This window comes from Trichomycterus rosablanca, chromosome 3 (genome assembly GCF_030014385.1).
Source record: "Trichomycterus rosablanca isolate fTriRos1 chromosome 3, fTriRos1.hap1, whole genome shotgun sequence".
Taxonomy (NCBI): Eukaryota; Metazoa; Chordata; class Actinopteri; order Siluriformes; family Trichomycteridae; genus Trichomycterus; species Trichomycterus rosablanca.
The window spans coordinates 33,396,209-33,413,321 of record NC_085990.1 but is presented as its reverse complement, the minus strand read 5'-3'; positions in this window follow the sequence as shown (position 1 = coordinate 33,413,321).

The following is a 17,113-nucleotide window of genomic DNA, read 5'->3' as shown; positions in this document are numbered from 1 at the left end:
TCACATTCTTTAACAGAAATAGGAAATCATTTCTCTTTGGATTTTAGTTTGTGATTTGGGCATGGTCCTAATAAAACAGCATGTTTGTTTGTTTATTAGGATTTTAACGTCATGCTTTACACTTTTGGTTACATTCATGACAGGAACAGTAGTTACTCATTACACAAAGTTACTCATTACACAGTCATGGACAATTTAGTGTCTCCAATTCACCTGTGGGAGGAAAGTGAAGCACCAGGAGTAAACCCAAGCAGACACAGGGAGAACATGCAAACTCCACACAGAAAGGACCCGGACTGTCCCAATTGGGGATCGAACTCAGAATCTTCTTGCTGTGTGTCATTATATGCTGTAGATTTAAGATCCCCCTTGTCTAAAATTTAGTGGACCAAGTCATCAATATCAACACCACACCATTATTCCTTCTCCGCCAAGCATTATGGTTGGTCAAGTGTTTCCCTGATATTTGTTTAACCCGGATTATATCTTTCATACCGTCTCAGACAATGAATAGTAATTAATCTCTTTGGAGAATCTATTTTCACTGCTCCGCAGTCCAATTTTTCAATAGGTGTGTGCTGTACACCGCGTTAGCCACCACTTTGTGTTGTGCCTTGTATTTTTACACTTGTTGGAGGTTGCTTGACTATGTAAACTTAATCTATAATCTCTGTATGATTAGTGCTGATATTGCTTTCAAATGTAGTTCAAAACTCAATAGTTGATGTTGCAAGTAGGAAAAGACATTTAATGGTACATAGCTTATAATTTGTCAGTCTGTTTTTGAGTTAGTGGGACATTTAAGGTGGATTGTTGTTGCTTTACAATAACAGCACTTACAGCATCAACTGGGGCAGCTGTAGATACAATTTCATGAGATAACTTGATGGAATGGTGGGATTTATGCTGCTAATAATGATTATGAATTAAAACTGCATGAATGTATGTTAAACCCTTTAATGATCTGCTTAAATATTTGGTTAAGCTTACTTTGAGTCTGAATTCTTGGGTAAAAATAAGCTGAATTTAAATAATCTTGTTTGGGCCGTATCTACTCCTTGGTTGACGTGTTAAACTAAAAGATGGTTTTAAGAAGATGGTTTTTAACCAGCCCAAACACTGCCACATCACCCCACTGTTGAGTTCTCTTCACTGGCTTCCTGTAGCTGCACGCATTCAGTTTAAAACACTGATGCTCACCTACAAAGCCAAAAATGGACCAGCCCCATGCTACCTTCGAGGTCTAATCAAACTCCGCTCTGTACCACGCAACCTCCGAGCCACTAGTCTCGCTCGACTTGAGCCTCCACCCAGGACTAAAGGAAGACAAGCATCAAGGCTCTTCTCTGTTCTAGCACCCAAGTGATGGAATGAACTTCCTCTGTCTGTCCGAACATCTGAGTCTCTTGCTGTCTTTAAAAAACGATTAAAAACCCACCTCTTTACTAAGCACTTAAGCTGACTTATACTTATTTACTAACATTTTTTTCCATTTACAAAAAAGAAAAAAAAAAGGTTCTAACAGGTTTCAGCAGATTTGTGTTCTTCGACTGTTGTTTACTAAAACTTGAGAAATGAAATGTTTACTATGGAAGCACTTCTGTAAGTCGCTCTGGATTAAAGCGTCTGCTAAATGCAGAAAATGTAAATGTAAATGTAAGAAAACAGTCTTTCTAACCTATATGTCAACTTAAACTAGCAGCTAAAAAATCACCCATGAAAGTTGCATCACTTTTGTGACTCAATCTCAACTGTTTGGTAGAAGCCCATTAAAAAATACTGTGTTTACATTATTTTCTTGGTGAGACCATTAAGTGGTTAATGTTATGTGTCTGGTGACAATAATTGTAGTCGAATTTACTAGCTGGATAGGCTATCTACATACTTTTGTGCATGTGGTATATATTAAAGCTATTTACATTTAGAGCCACTGAATTGTGAGTTGTGAGCCACCCATTAAATGTGAACCTATACCAATTAAAACTATGAATAGTCACTGATGGTGAAAAGATCAGCCTGGTAACAAGCAGCTAACTTTGTCAAAGATAAATAAGTGCTTTTTCAGTATGAGCCTAAATCAAAATGTGGTTTCTGTAGTTATTTCTGCCCCAAACATATGAAAACTTTATTTCAGTTCCACCTGCACATATGTTTTAAAAGTCATACATTTAAATCAACCATTTCAAACATATGAGCTAGAGTTTCTCCCTCATAATAATTCAGCTAAAAATTGCAATATTTGCTAACAGGGAGGTGTTACTGTATCCTCTGCACCAGTCTGTTGAAACATGGCAAACAGTTTAGCTAATATCCAGCAGGTAATAAATCTAAATCTAGCCTGTGCAAAATGCAGAAAGCCATTATTAATTCCACATATGTACAAAGTGCAATGAACCATGTCCTGGCACGTTCTGCACAGCAATGGCTGCAAAGCCGAAAAGTAAACATTCAGAATGGCAGCTTGTTAAAGAATGTAAAGCTTTGTCACATAGTAACTGGGAAAAATATCATTGGCTGGTGAATTGGTTGAGGTAAATCCAACAGCAATTACGACTTGCTTAGACAAGCACTTAGAATCAAACAAATGTTGTTTTAGGCAAGTGTGCACCTAAACTAAAGGTTTCATTTACCTGTCCTAAGTGGAGTTCTTATATTTAAAGAGAGAGAGACAGAGAGAGAGAGAGTGTGTGTGTGTGAGAGAGAGAGTGACTTGACATATGACAAACATTAAAAATCAATGTAACTTTACTCAAATAATAGTATTTGTAATGAATTTTGGGCTAGACTTGACAAGTAGGGTGGACACACACACACAGAGATGTTATACAAAACGTTTAATAAAAAAAAAAACACAAGACAAGATATTCGAACACGTGACCTATGCTAAGCTTACACCAAACACTAATTCTAAGTCTAAACTAAATGCTATGCTAACCGCTAAGACTAATCTAAACACATAACGTGACTAAACTATACTAAACCCTAAGCCAATCTAACTCCTACACTAACTGCTAACAAATGCTAAAGCTAAACATGAACTAACTAACAGAAAACTTGAACACGACTAACCCAAAACGAGACTTATAAACATGAACAAGAGTATGAACAAGAGCATGGACTAACAGACAAGAGCATGGCAGAGCAAAGTCAAATTCAAAATGGTCTCCGATGACTGTTCTCTTAAATCCCATGAGCTTATTACCTCAGACGAGGTGCAGCTGTGAGTAATTAGCCGGAGACCAATCACAGTAAGGGGGCGTTGGCTTGCCAACCTAAACAAAACTTCTCTATCTAACATGTGCTCCTGGAGAGAGGGGCGTGGCACATAAACACACTCCAGGAGCACAAACTTGATTCGTGACAGTATTATAGTGTCTCATTCGTAAATGAGTATCAAATAATCACATATTTGCAAATGCGTTTTAAATGTATTTCATATTAGTTGTACTTAAATATCAAAAGTAATAAAAAGTCAAATATTGTAAACAAGAAATATATTTTCTTACAGTAGGAAAAAGCAAGGAAAAAAGATAATAGCAACATAAAATGAAAATAAAACAAAATAAAATGAGAGAGATGGTGGTGAAGGTGGAGAAGGGGGTGCTGCAGAGCAGCATGGTTCATGGGTTTGATTCATGCCTTTGGAGTTTTGCTTTTTCTTCTTATGTCTGTGTGGGTTTTCTCTAGGTGCTCTGGTTTCTCCCCACCTTTTAAAAACATGCAGACGATGGACTAGCTGCTCTGAATTTCCCCAACATGTGAGTAATAGTGTGTTGCTCTGGAATGAGCTTGTGCCATGTCCAGTGTTTCCAAGTAGTGCAAGACCCACCGCAACTAGGAAAATGGTTAACAAAAATGAATGAGGAATGAATAAATAAACAACTTTTGGATGATATTTAGTCTTAATAATACATTAATAGCATACTTTGTTACAATAGAATTAAATGTTTCAGTGGTATTTGATTATTTAAGCTTACTTTTACTAAATCATAGAACTGCTATAGCATATATTAATATATACTACATTGAAATCCTATAGAAATGCTGCAAACGAACAGCAGAGAAGACTTGAGTGCATTGTACTTTGTTGAAAAGTGCTAATAATGTCATGCTCATTTAAAAATGTAAAAAATGAGTCGTATGCCGTACAGCTCTTACCAATGCTTATAGAATGCTTTCATCTAAAATGTCACAACACAGTGAAAGCAGCACTGTGTTTAAAGAGAGAGTGTGAATATTTGTTTGTTGTTTGTTTCCATTTGTAGATGTACAGAAGATATTTCTTTTAACTTTGGTGAACTTTTGAACTGCAGTTGGTAGGACAAAGGGTAAATGGAGACTTTAAAACACTCACATACACAATAGGAATGTTTGTTAGCAGCTCTTGAAGTTTATGTTTGCACATAATTGGCATTTAGTTTGGCTTGCCTGCTCACTTTTACAATTTTGTTTGTAAATTTCCTGTTTTAAATAAAGATTTTAAAAGTGTAAAAGTACATTAATCATTAATCCAAATTACTATCCAAGGCACTTTAATTCTGGATAATTCCAATATCATTTTAATGACTTTGAAAAGCTCAGCTAGCATTTAAGAGCAATAAATTCTATTATTGTGTACAGATTAAATTAACTATGGATACCACTTATAGTTGATATTTTAGTGAACAAAATACTGTATTTTCTTTTAATGTTAAATGTGTCATTGGTCAACAGTTATTTTAATGAGCAATCATTTTCTTTCTATTGTTTTAAATTCTTTTTATTTCCAAATTTGATATGCTATTTTATAATTTTTATATTAAAACACAGTGCACAGAATAAAAAATGCCCACTGTCCCATTGATGGGCTTCACACATTCACTCATTCACTAACACTTAGGAACAATTTTAAAGAGTTCAGAAACTAGCAATATTCTGCATATTAGAATTCTGCATGTAGAGTATTCTGCATATAATTATTGTAAAATTTGTTTTATATTACTGAAGTATTTGTAATTTATCCATAGGTAAACATAACTGTTATACACTTGGGGGGGGGGGGGGGGGGTTGGGGTTCTCAACCACTTTCTGTGTTTAATTGTGTTGAGTTTCAAGGTATTTTCACCCATAAGGATGTATGGCAAACCCCTGTTAATGTGTTCCAATGTCCTGTGAAACTGCATATATTTCATTATAGATATATTATATTACATATATTAATAATAATATTATAATATTGTATTCCATTACCAACAATATATTCCCGTGCCAATTGTTGTTTACAATCACCACACCAAATTTGTACCTTCTAACTAATTCTGATCTGGAGTAATTGAAGTTGAAGTAAAATCAGTCCATATTGGTCTCCAAAGCTTTCAAACACACACAAAAAATTATATTGCAGAAAAATATGTAAGATGAATTATTTTTTAGTTTATAGTGTCATTATTCAATACATTTGTGCTGTTTTGGCTCTAAAACTGTCAGACTCTGTCCATACACATGAAATTTACCCCTCCCTCATTTCTTCACGTCAGTCTGTGCAAAAGCAAACTGAATCACTGAGTAAAAACAAGTCAGAAACGATTCTTTTCAAACGAATTCACTGGAATCGAATCAGGGAGCTGTGCTCTTATCTGTGGTAAAGATTCATTCGTTTTGCTCGCTCTGTTTCATTATGGTGTCGAGCATAAACAACTCCATGAATCACTCCAGAGATTCAGTCCTGGTTCAAGCCTTGATAAACAGCTGTTTAAACCAATCAGAGCTTCCGAATTGATATTTTGGGCAGATTTTCAGTTCCTCGAATCCAAAGCAATAGATGCTCATTTTTTGGATTTCTCCAGTGTGTGTTATTTAGGTGAGCTGGCAGTGAAAAACTCTCTCTTCATTGGTTTGTAGATGCATTAATGACAGCTTAGATAAAGAATACCAGTTTCAGCTTTTTACCTCGAAAGCTGAGAGAGTAAATGATCTCACTAAGACGGTTTTGGTTAGTTAGGTGGACAAACACAGTTGGAAATGGATTTATATATTATGGGAATATTCTGGAAACATACAAAATGGCCGCCAAGAAGAAACACAAGTGGATTTTATCCCTAATGGAACAACACACGGATTTAGATTTGTACTTCCCAAGAAGAGAAGCTCAGGTATGGAGCTGTTATGATTTTATGCTGCTGTTTGGTTGACCTGGGTCGTGGTTCTGCTGTTTACCGTGCGCTTTCATTTTGCTAGAATAGCAAAGCATTATTAAATATTGACCTTTTTTTTTGCCCATTTATTTGAAGTAAAACGGACAGAATAAATATGAACAAAGTAACAGTCGCACACACTTTGAGTTTAAGGTAAAATTGAGTTTAAAGGTTAAAATTTCTCGACGGAGTGCGTCCAGTTTCAAAGATTTTGAGTTTAGGGGACGTCTAGTTATACAGTACCACTGTATTTCTAAAAAAATATGTGTTTAAAAGCAGACACAAAATTTGTTTACACATGAAATTTTGAAGGTAAATGATTTAACATAATTTTACACTTACTCACTCACTCACTGTCTTAACCGCTTATCCTATTCACCTATAAGGCAATTCAGTGTCTCCAATTAACCTGACTGCATGTTTTTGGACTGTGGGAGGAAACCGGAGCTCCCGGAGGAAACCCACATAGACACGGGGACTATGCAAACATGCAAACTCCACACAGAAAGGACCTGGACCGCCCCACCTGGGAATCGAACCCAGGACCTTCTTGCTGTGAGGCGACAGTGTTACCCACTGAGCCACTTTCAGACCCTTTTTTGGCTTTTTGCACACTTTATTGTGTTGTGGTTTTGATTTTGAATGGAAATAACCTCGATTTTTTTATTCACCAATCAACACTTAATCATCAAATCAACCATAATTATATACATACATACATACACACAGTATATCCATTTCAGGCTTATTGTGTATGGGCAGAAATTTGCGACATATTTAAATGCAATCACTACGGTGGAAAAATGTGACATGTAATACAAACGTCAATCCTTTTCCATAATGACATGCAGAGTACATGCCAAATGAAAATGAAAAGTACGCTAGACCTCTTAACAGAAAAACAATACATGCAAGTTTGGATTGAAAATAATTAAATGCTAAATTCATGTAAGAACTGAATGCAAATCAGCTTTGAATACAATCAGCTCACAGCTGTACTACATGTCACAGTGTGGTGCTTTGAATGTGCCAAAACAAGTTGCAGTACAAGCATTGTATTTTAGTTCAAGCAGTGTGGTATTCATGCCACAATGAAAAGTCATCACTGTCCACTTGCAGTCCACTACTGAATTTATGGTGTGGCTAATGGAGTTGTACAGACACAATCAATTCTAGTCAATCACAGATTACTAAAACAAAAAATGCAAGCAAAGTTCAACTAAAATCAGATGCTTATTCTTAGCTATTTTAGTATTCCAAAAAGAGTACTTCCTCTTTTACTCTGTCCCGAAAAGACATTGTTTCTGCATTAAGTTACAGCTACAAGCAAATACTTTTGTTTGGTTTCTCAGTCGCGCCCCACATTTAGTAGTATATTACGATTGGACAGTGATGATTTTTAATTGTGGCATAAATACTGCACACTGCTTGGACTGAAAAACAATGCTCATTCAAAGCACCACACAGTGAAATGTGATTGCATTAATTCACTATTTCATTCTTTTAAATGCTGTTCTGTTCTATTAAGCAGTCGAACAATGTTAAATAAATTCAATGTACCTTTTACTTATTTTCAATTTTGGCACATATTCTGCATGACACTATGGAAAAGCAATGATATGTACACCGATCAGCCATAACATTAAAACCTCTTCACTCACTGTCCATTTCATCAGCTCCACTTAACATATAGAAGCTCTTTGTAGTTCTATAATTACTGACTGTAGTCCATCTGTTTCTCTACATATTTTTTTTACCTGCTTTCACCCTGTTCTTCAATGATCAGGACCCACACAGAGCAGGCATTATTTAGGTGGTGGATGATTCTCGGCACTGCAGTGACACTGACATGGTGGAGGTGTGTTCATGTGTGTTGTGCTGGTATGAGTGGATAAAACAGCAATGCTGCTGGAGTTTTTAAATACCATGTCCACTCACTGTCCACGCTGCTAGACACTCCTACCTATTCTCAGTCCAGCAGTGACAGTGAGATGTTTAAAAACTCCATGAATAAACATTTCTATGATGGATTTCCACTGTTGTTGGACAGAAAAGTCTGGCAATTTAGGCATTCTCAAATATGCAATCTCAAATATGTTTAACTGGGTCAAATTCAGGGCTCTGTGCAGGCCACTTAAGTTGTCCAACTATGTCTTCGTGGAACAGGAACAGCTTTCCCCAAACTGTTGCACCAAAATGATTATATATTATTTATAATTGATTAGGAATGGGTATGCCTGAAACACCTAAACTCAATAGATAAAAGATATGGCCACATACTTTTGGTCATTTTGGACAATGTAAATACTGCATGGTTATGAACTGGTAGACAGGTTCACCGGTGTACAAGACATTGTAATTCCTTACTTTGCATATGACAGCTTGTCTGAAAGCTAAAATCAGAGTCATGGGTTGTGATACTGCACAACTGGAGCTAAAGGGATTAAGGGCTTTGCTCAAGATCCCAAAACTGGCTGCTTGGCAAAGTCAGGATTCAAACCCATAACCTTGCGATGGACAGCCTAGAGCCATAAGCATTGAGATCCCACTGCCATGTCAGTATTCTGGTTCAATGCAAAGAAGAAGAAGAAGAAAAAAAAATCTGTTAAATATTTAAACTGATTTACTGGGAAACTTATTTTTAAAGTAATTTTATTGACCCTTGCCCTGCATTTATGTTCTTTTGCTACTGAGTCCATTAAATCTGAAAATTTCCAAAGTCAAGCTGTATAATCAGCCAGTAAGAGAGTGCATTAAAAAGAAAATGTGCTGAAAATGTAATTGCATTGCTTCTCAGTGAGTGGGAGTAAATGACAGCCTTATCAGGCTTTGACTCTGCAGCAAACAATGAAGCAGCATCACACTCAGCATGGCAGAGAGCTGGTGCGTAGTCAGACCTACTGGGTCCATTTCTGCTCCGCTTCTGCTCTGACCTTCTGATTAAAACACTTCTCTAGCTGTTCCCAGTGCAAAACAGTATACCAATTAATGAATTGAACTGGTTGTCAGGTTATTTCTGCAAATGAGGAACAAACGGGTGCGGTAGCAATTGAAATGAGCCAGTGGGATTCAGAGTAAAAGGGCAGAGAGGGAGTTGTGGGAGGTCAGGGATAATTAGAGACTCAGAGACATAATCCACAGAGCAGAAGGACACAGGAATACACGTGTCTTCGTTCACACACATACACACACCATTACGATTTTTAGGCAACCCCAAAGACTGGCCTATTCTGCATTATGTCTGTGTTTCAACCACACAAAGCCATTTCGATCAGAAAGCAGCTCTTGAACACCTGGGGTATATATGATCTTTCTTAGGAGACAAAGACCTACAAGTGTTTTTTTAAACCAGGCACCAAACAAGCCAGAAAGTGAATTACCACAAAGGTTTTTTGTTAGATAGCCACAGAACAAAAATAACAGAGTAAGAGAGCTGTTATGGTCAAACCTTTTGTAATAAATGTGACCTCTGTGAGGGAAATTACTTAAAAGCTCAGGCATAACAACCTTTTATTTGAATTCTAGCGTCAGAAAGGATGGCCTTGAGCCTAATAACAACACTGTGATTATTACTATTATTATTATTTATTCTTTATTTATTAATTTATTTTTTCTCCCATACAAAATTAAATTGCAGGCTCGGACAGGCATAGTACCAGGGTATTACAATAATTGCAAAAATGAGAATGTACTGAATGCACTTTAGAGCCAAAAAAGCCTTTTCTGCCTTGGTGTTTTAAAAGGATGGACTATTGATGAAAAGGTCAAGGATCTAACTCTTGTCAGCAACAAGCTGAACCTGTTTGGTTTCTAATATTCAGATACTTTAGGTTAATGAACATTCATAAATGGAAATGTGTAATGTTTACAAATACACCGATCAGCCATAACATTAAAACCACCTCCTTGTTTCTACACTCACTGTCCATTTTATCAGCCATTTACCATATAGAAGCACTTTGTAGTTCCACAATTACTGACTGTAGTCCATCTGTTTCTCTGCATGCTTTGTTAGCCCCTTTTTATGCTGTTTTTTAATGGTCAGGACTCTCCCAGGACCACTACAGAGTAGGTATTATTTGGGTGGTGGATCATTCTCAGCACTGCAGTAACGCTGACATGGTGGTGGTGTGTTAGTGTGTGTTGTGCTGGTATGAGTGGATAAGGCGCAGCAGCGCTGATGGAGTTTTTAAACACCTCACTGTCACTGCTGGACTAAGAATAGTCCACCAACCTAAATAATCCAGACAACAGCGCCCTGTGGGCAGCATCCTGTGACCACTGATGAAGGTCCAGAAGATGACAAACTCAAACAGCAGCAATAGATGAGCGATCGTCTCTGACTTTACATCTACAAGGTGGACCAACTAGGTAGGAGTGTCTTATAGAGTGGACAGTGAGTGGACACGGTGTTTAAAAACTCCAGCAGCGCTGCTGTGTTTGATCCACTCACACAGTTTTTTTGGATTACTGGGACTTTCAACACTTAAGTACATTTCCATCAGTCGTAAGTACATAGAAAAAAAAAGGTTTAATTTTACCAGGTATACAGTAAAGGTTTTGAGTACTATAAGCCCCACAAAATGACACAATATGATGGAATCGGTATGTGTGAAATAGTTGCAATATATATACAATTTATATTGTTTATTTAATATTTATGTATTATACAATTACCCTTAGTTCCCCCTTTAACAAATAAAATGACTTTTGCAAACTTCACTAGACAAATTGACCACAGGTCAGGTGGATGACTTGTTGGTATAACAATGGAAAAGCAACAGACTTGAAGTATTTTCACCCCATAAGACAAACCTGGAATCGGGTGTTTTAATCATTTCACTGAACGCTTATTTCTCGACTGTCTATAGAGAAATCATGTCCTTGCATATGTGGATTATTACAGAATTTGTAATGTCGCTCCACCATTTGCTTTTTTGCAACACCTGTGACTTGACAAACCGTACAGTATATAGTGTTTTAGTCTGTTCTAAACTGCCGACATGCCTCATTTCTTTGGCAGGTTCTTCTGGTGCATCTTTGGTCTCCCTCTCTTCATCCTCCATCTGTTTTTTTTTTTTTTTCACCATATCGAGAAAAGCTCTTTTATCTATTAACAATATTATGTTAACTTTACCGACTAACGCTACTGAGCTGTATTTAATCTGCATGGTGCACCATAGCGCTTTTAGCGCCAAACAATATTATATGATTTACTGCCTGTTGAAGCCTACAGCTGTTGTACTAACTGTGATACGGTATGGTGGTATATGAAAAATCCATATCATACGAGGAATCAAAAACAGTATACCAAATGTACCGTCATACTGCCCAGCCCTATAACAAATATTAGTGTAATTTCACTAAAACATCTTTTGGTACATTTATTTCTATCTGTAACAAAACAGTAAAACAAAAGCATGGTACAGATGGTCATCCATCTAAATATTTAGACAGATACAAACTGCCTACAAATGACACTTTATTCCTTTCAGTAGGCAATTTTCCAATTGCATACCAAAAGAAGGCAAGACATTTACAATTTCAGCTAATTTGATGCCTTTAGCAAAAATTGCGGTATCAGTATGCTTAGCAGGTCACCATGCCACATTTAATGAGTTGCGTGACATTAAAAGTCAGTGATAAGGAGCAGGGCAGTGTGGGTTATTGGAGCTCGATCTGTGCATGACTGTGTAATTGCTAAGCTGTACTTAAACTGAGCTTAGTGTCCCACATGCAGAAGCAACAGCACACATGGCATGTAAATATCATCTAAATGTCACATTCATTAGGCAATGGATAAATTCTTGCATTTCATGCTCTCAATGCCACTTAGCCAAACATACACATGTACACACACAGATGATCTCAGCGGTATATTTTTTCCATAATACTTGTTTACTGAGAGCATTATTTTGTGAATGCCAATGACTACAAAGCAAGTGTAACTTATATGCAGGACTGATATGTAAATGCTAAAATTTACTAAGCAGTATTACATTAGAAGATTATGATCTCATTTAGTCCAACAGTTATACAATTGTTTTATGTTATATCTATATGTCGCAAAGCTAAAATTATGCTTCACGTGTGTCTTAGCTTTATTCTCATGATTGTGGAAAGTAAAAATGATTTATATATATATATAGTTTTTACTATACTATATATACTATATATACATATAGTATATACAGCCATAACATTAAAACCACCTCCTTGTTTCTACACTCACTGTCCATTTTATCAGCTCCACTTACCATATAGAAGCACTTTGTAGTTCTACAATTACTGACTGTAGTACATCTGTTTCTCTGCATGCTTTGTTAGCCCCCTTTCATGCTGTTCTTCAATGGTCGGGACCCCCACAGGACCACCACAGAGCAGGTATTATTTAGATGGTGGGTCATTCTCAGCACTGCAGTGACAATGACATGGTGGTGGTGTGTTAGTGTGTGTTGTGCTGGTATTAGTGGATCAGACACAGCAGCGTTGCTGGAGTTTTAAATACCGTGTCCACTCACTGTCCACTCTATTAGACACTCCTACCAAGTTGGTCCAGCTTGTAGATGTAGTCAGAGTGGATCAGACACAGTAGCGCTGCTGGAATTTTTAGACACCTCACTGTCACTGCTGGACTGAGAATAGTCCACCAACCAATAATGTATCCAGCCAACTGATGAAGATCTTAAGGATGACCAACTTAAACAGCAGCAACAGATGAGCGATTGTCTCTGACTTTACATCTACAAGGTGGACCAACTAGGTAGGAGTGTCTAATAGAATGGACAGTGAGTGGACACAGTTTTTAAAAACTCCAGCAGCGCTGCTGTGTCTGATCCACTCATACCAGCACAACACACACTAACACACCACCACCATGTCAGTGTCACTGCAGTGCTGAGAATGATCCACCACCTAAATAATACCTGCTCTGTGGTGGTCCTGTAGGAGTCCTGACCATTGAAAAACAGCATGAAAGGGGGCTAACAAAGCATGCAGAGAAACAGATGTACTACAGTCAGTAATTGTAGAACTACAAAGTGCTTCTATATGGTAAGTGGAGCTGATAAAATGGACAGTGAGTGTAGAAACAAGGAGGTGGTTTTAATGTTATGGCTGATCGGTGTATATGTATTATAAATATTATAACTACCACATATTACAACTAACTTAAGTGCTGATATGCAGACCGGCAGAGACAAACAGACAGATAAAGTACTTTATTAATCCAAAAGCAAAATAGTTTGAGAGTTAAAGTTTCTTAGCAAAAAGTATACAATAATTTGATTTAAACAGAGGCAAAGGAGGAGAGGGATTGGCCAAAACCCTGTGATGGATCTGTGCCTTGTCCAGGTTATCCCAGTGTTTCCTGGTGGAAATGAAAACACTAAACTACAAAAGTATTCAGCTGCGCCACTCCAAATTGTTCTCAGGTGCATCCAGTTTGCTTTAATTATCCCTAAAAACGTGTCTATGACCCATTGCAATTTAATATACTGTAGTTTGCAAAGACACACACCTGGGTCTATAATGACCCACAGTTTGCATTACATTGTAAGGATGAAAACCAAACCAAGCCATGACAAGAAACTTTCTGTGGAGCAAAGAGGAAAAGATCAGGCTAGAATAAAAACTATATCTAAGCCTTGGAGCATTTCCAAGACCACAGCAGCCTCATTAATTTTAAAATGTAATATTCTTGGCACAATCTTGAACCTTTCTAGGTGGACAAAGTTTGGAGAAATAAGTTGCAATTTTTTTTCTATTTTATTTATGCATTTTCTCCCAATTTAGCATAGTCAATTTGTCTTTTGCTGCAGGGGGATCCCTGATAGCAGTCAAGGTGGGTATATTGCTGCTCACGCCTCCTCCGACCCACGTGCAGCCCTTTGCAGAACCCTTTTTTGACATTTTCAGCATTTAGCAGACGCTTTTATCAAAAGCGACTTAACAGTTGTGACAGTACACAGTCAAAGCAATTGAGGGTTAAGGGCCTTGCCCAAAGGCCCAACAGTGGCAACCTAGCAGTGGTGAGGCTTGAACCGGCAACCTTGTGATTACTAGACCAATACCCTAACCACTACGCTACAACTGCCTATGCACCTATGCACAGGCACCTCTCTATCTGCCAGTCAGGGTCCTTACACAGTGTTTGAAGACCCCACCCACATAGTCCAATCATCCTGCCCTAGCAGAACCGTGTCTGTCAATTGTGCTCGCTAGATGGCGCCAAGCCGACAAGTGGCAACACCGAGTTTCGAACCGAGGAGTTCAGAATCTCGGCGCTGGCGCCACCTGGGTGCCTTAGTTGCAGTTTAATTATTTATTTTGATTAGATTTTGAAATGGATTAGAAATTAGAATTTGTGTACATCTACTGTAGATCCTTGTAAGTAAATAATGTTTAAAAATATGCTCAGCTATTAAAACTTGACTAGTGACTAGTTTTCCATGTATAGGTCATGTATGGTGTCATTTTATTATGATTCTTATAATATTTAGTAAACAGAACGAGCAGTATGATAATAAACAAAATAAAATTAAATAAAAATGTTAAACAATGTAATATAAAAAACATCACTGTCAAATGTAACAGAGCCTAACTACATTTTTGTCCATGCAAACACATTTATAAATAGGTGAAATTCAGCCCCCCTACAAGTATAAATACCCCAAAAGTAACTTCAGTAAATAAAACAGTGTAAATGTAGCATGTTACGACCCAACTTGTTTGTGACCTTTGCCCCGTGAAAAGCTTGGTATGTTGTGGGGGAAGCAACAATGATCTCTTAGGATTTTGGAGCTGGTAATTAGCTAAACAGCATCCTGATGCCTGGTGGAGCCATCTGTTCATGCAGGAGGAAAAAGAAAGAAGGGGTCTCACACCTTTTAATTTGCCTAAGGGCTGGCACTGAGCAATTAGCCAGCACCACTACATGGAGCTGCAGACCCCATGCTGCTCACTGCATTTGAATGAGTGAAGACAGTGAGCAGAGTTCAAATCATATTCAAAGCTGTCTCCACTGAGCTGGTGACAGGTGGGAGGTGGAAACTTTGGAAGCTTGGACCCTTTTTGAGGACACAGTACTATACTTTCATCAGGTATTGCAGTAACAGTATCCAGGCATCTGTTACCATGGCGGCATTACAAGGTCAGGCTGGTTTTACAGTGACGGTCTCTCATTAAGGCTATTGGTTGCCCCAGAATTGAAAGTAATTACAGGTAAATATATGACCAGATTAGAGAGTTAATCTTTAGTAAATAGATTTTTAGGTAATCATCGGTACTGATCACAACAAAGCTTCTAAAATTGCATATGCACCTCATATAGGCAGCACACAGGCAGCACAGAACAGTCATTCTCTGGAACATAAACATACAAACTTGCTGTCCACACACTAATTGATTGAGTTTTGGAAATGGGTGTTTGTTAAAGCTTTGACTTACCTGAGGAAGCATACTATTTTATTCAGTAGCATTTTTGTAACACAAATGGTTAATTACTACATTTAGAATGCCTAGAATTCTTAATTTGTCATTTATATATACACTGATTAGCCATAACATTAAAACCATCTTGTTTCTACACTCACTGTCCATTTTATCAGCTCCACTTACCATATAAAAGCACTTTGTACGTAGTTCTGCAATTACTGACTGTAGTTCATCTGTTTCTCTACATATCTTTTTAGACTGTTTTCACCCTGTTCTTCAATGGTAAGGACCCCCACAGGACCACCACAGAGCAGGTATTATTTGGGTGGTGGATCATTCTCAGCCCTGCAGTGACAATGACATGGTGGTGGTGTGTTAGTGTGTGTTGTGCTGATATGAGCACTGCTGGAGTTTTTAAATACCGTGTCCACTCACTGTCCACTCTGTTAGACACTCCTACCTAGTTGGTCTACCTTGTAAATTTAAAGTCAGAGACGCTGTCTATGGGGCGCTGTTGGCTGGATATATTTTTGGTTGGTGGACTATTCTCAGTCCAGCAGGTACAGTGAGGTGTTTAAAAACTCCATCAGCATTGCTGTGTCTGATCCACTCATTTCAGCACAACACACACTAACACACCACCACCATGTCATTGTCACTGCAGTGCTGATAATAACACCCAACCAAAATAATACCTACTCTGTCATGGTCCTGTGAGAGTCCTGACCATTGAAGAACAGAGTGAAAGGTGGTTAAAAAAAGTATGTGGAGAAACAGATGGACTACAGTCAGTCATTGTAGAACTACAAAGTGCTTCTATATGGTAAGTGGAGCTGATAAAATAGACAGTGAGTGTAGAAACAAGGAGGTGGTTTTAATGTTATGGCTGATCGGTGTATACAGATGTACAGTACAATGAAGTTATTTCTTTGCATAGCCTAGCTTGTTTAAAAGCTGGGGTCAGAGCCATTGTATAGTGCTCCTGGAGCAGAGAGGGTTAAGGGTCTTGCTCAAGGGCCCAACAGTGGCTGCATGGCAGAGCTGGGATTCGACTCTCAATCTTTCAGTTGATAGCTTACAGCCCTACCGTCGCATTTATCTGACATATAAGTAATTATGGTTTGAAATACAGCATTTAGTCCTGACTAACTGTTAAATAGTAGTAAAACCTGTCTAAGAAGTAAACAGTGCTAATAAATGCTACATAATTTCAATGTATAAGTCTCAACGTATAAACATTTTAATCTAGTCAACTACAGCTTAAATAGCTTCTAGATAAGGCATTAGAAAATCATTGTATGACCATGTAAGTTCACTAAACAATTTTGAAGAAAATATGGACTTATTAAAACATATTTATCAAAGTTATTTCTGAAAAGATTGTTGTGTATCCATAGCCACCCAGAAACACTGGGTGCAAGGAAAAAGTACACCCTAAACAGAACATCAGTCTATTTCAGGGCAACACACACTCACTCATTCACTCACACATATGTGCAAGTTAC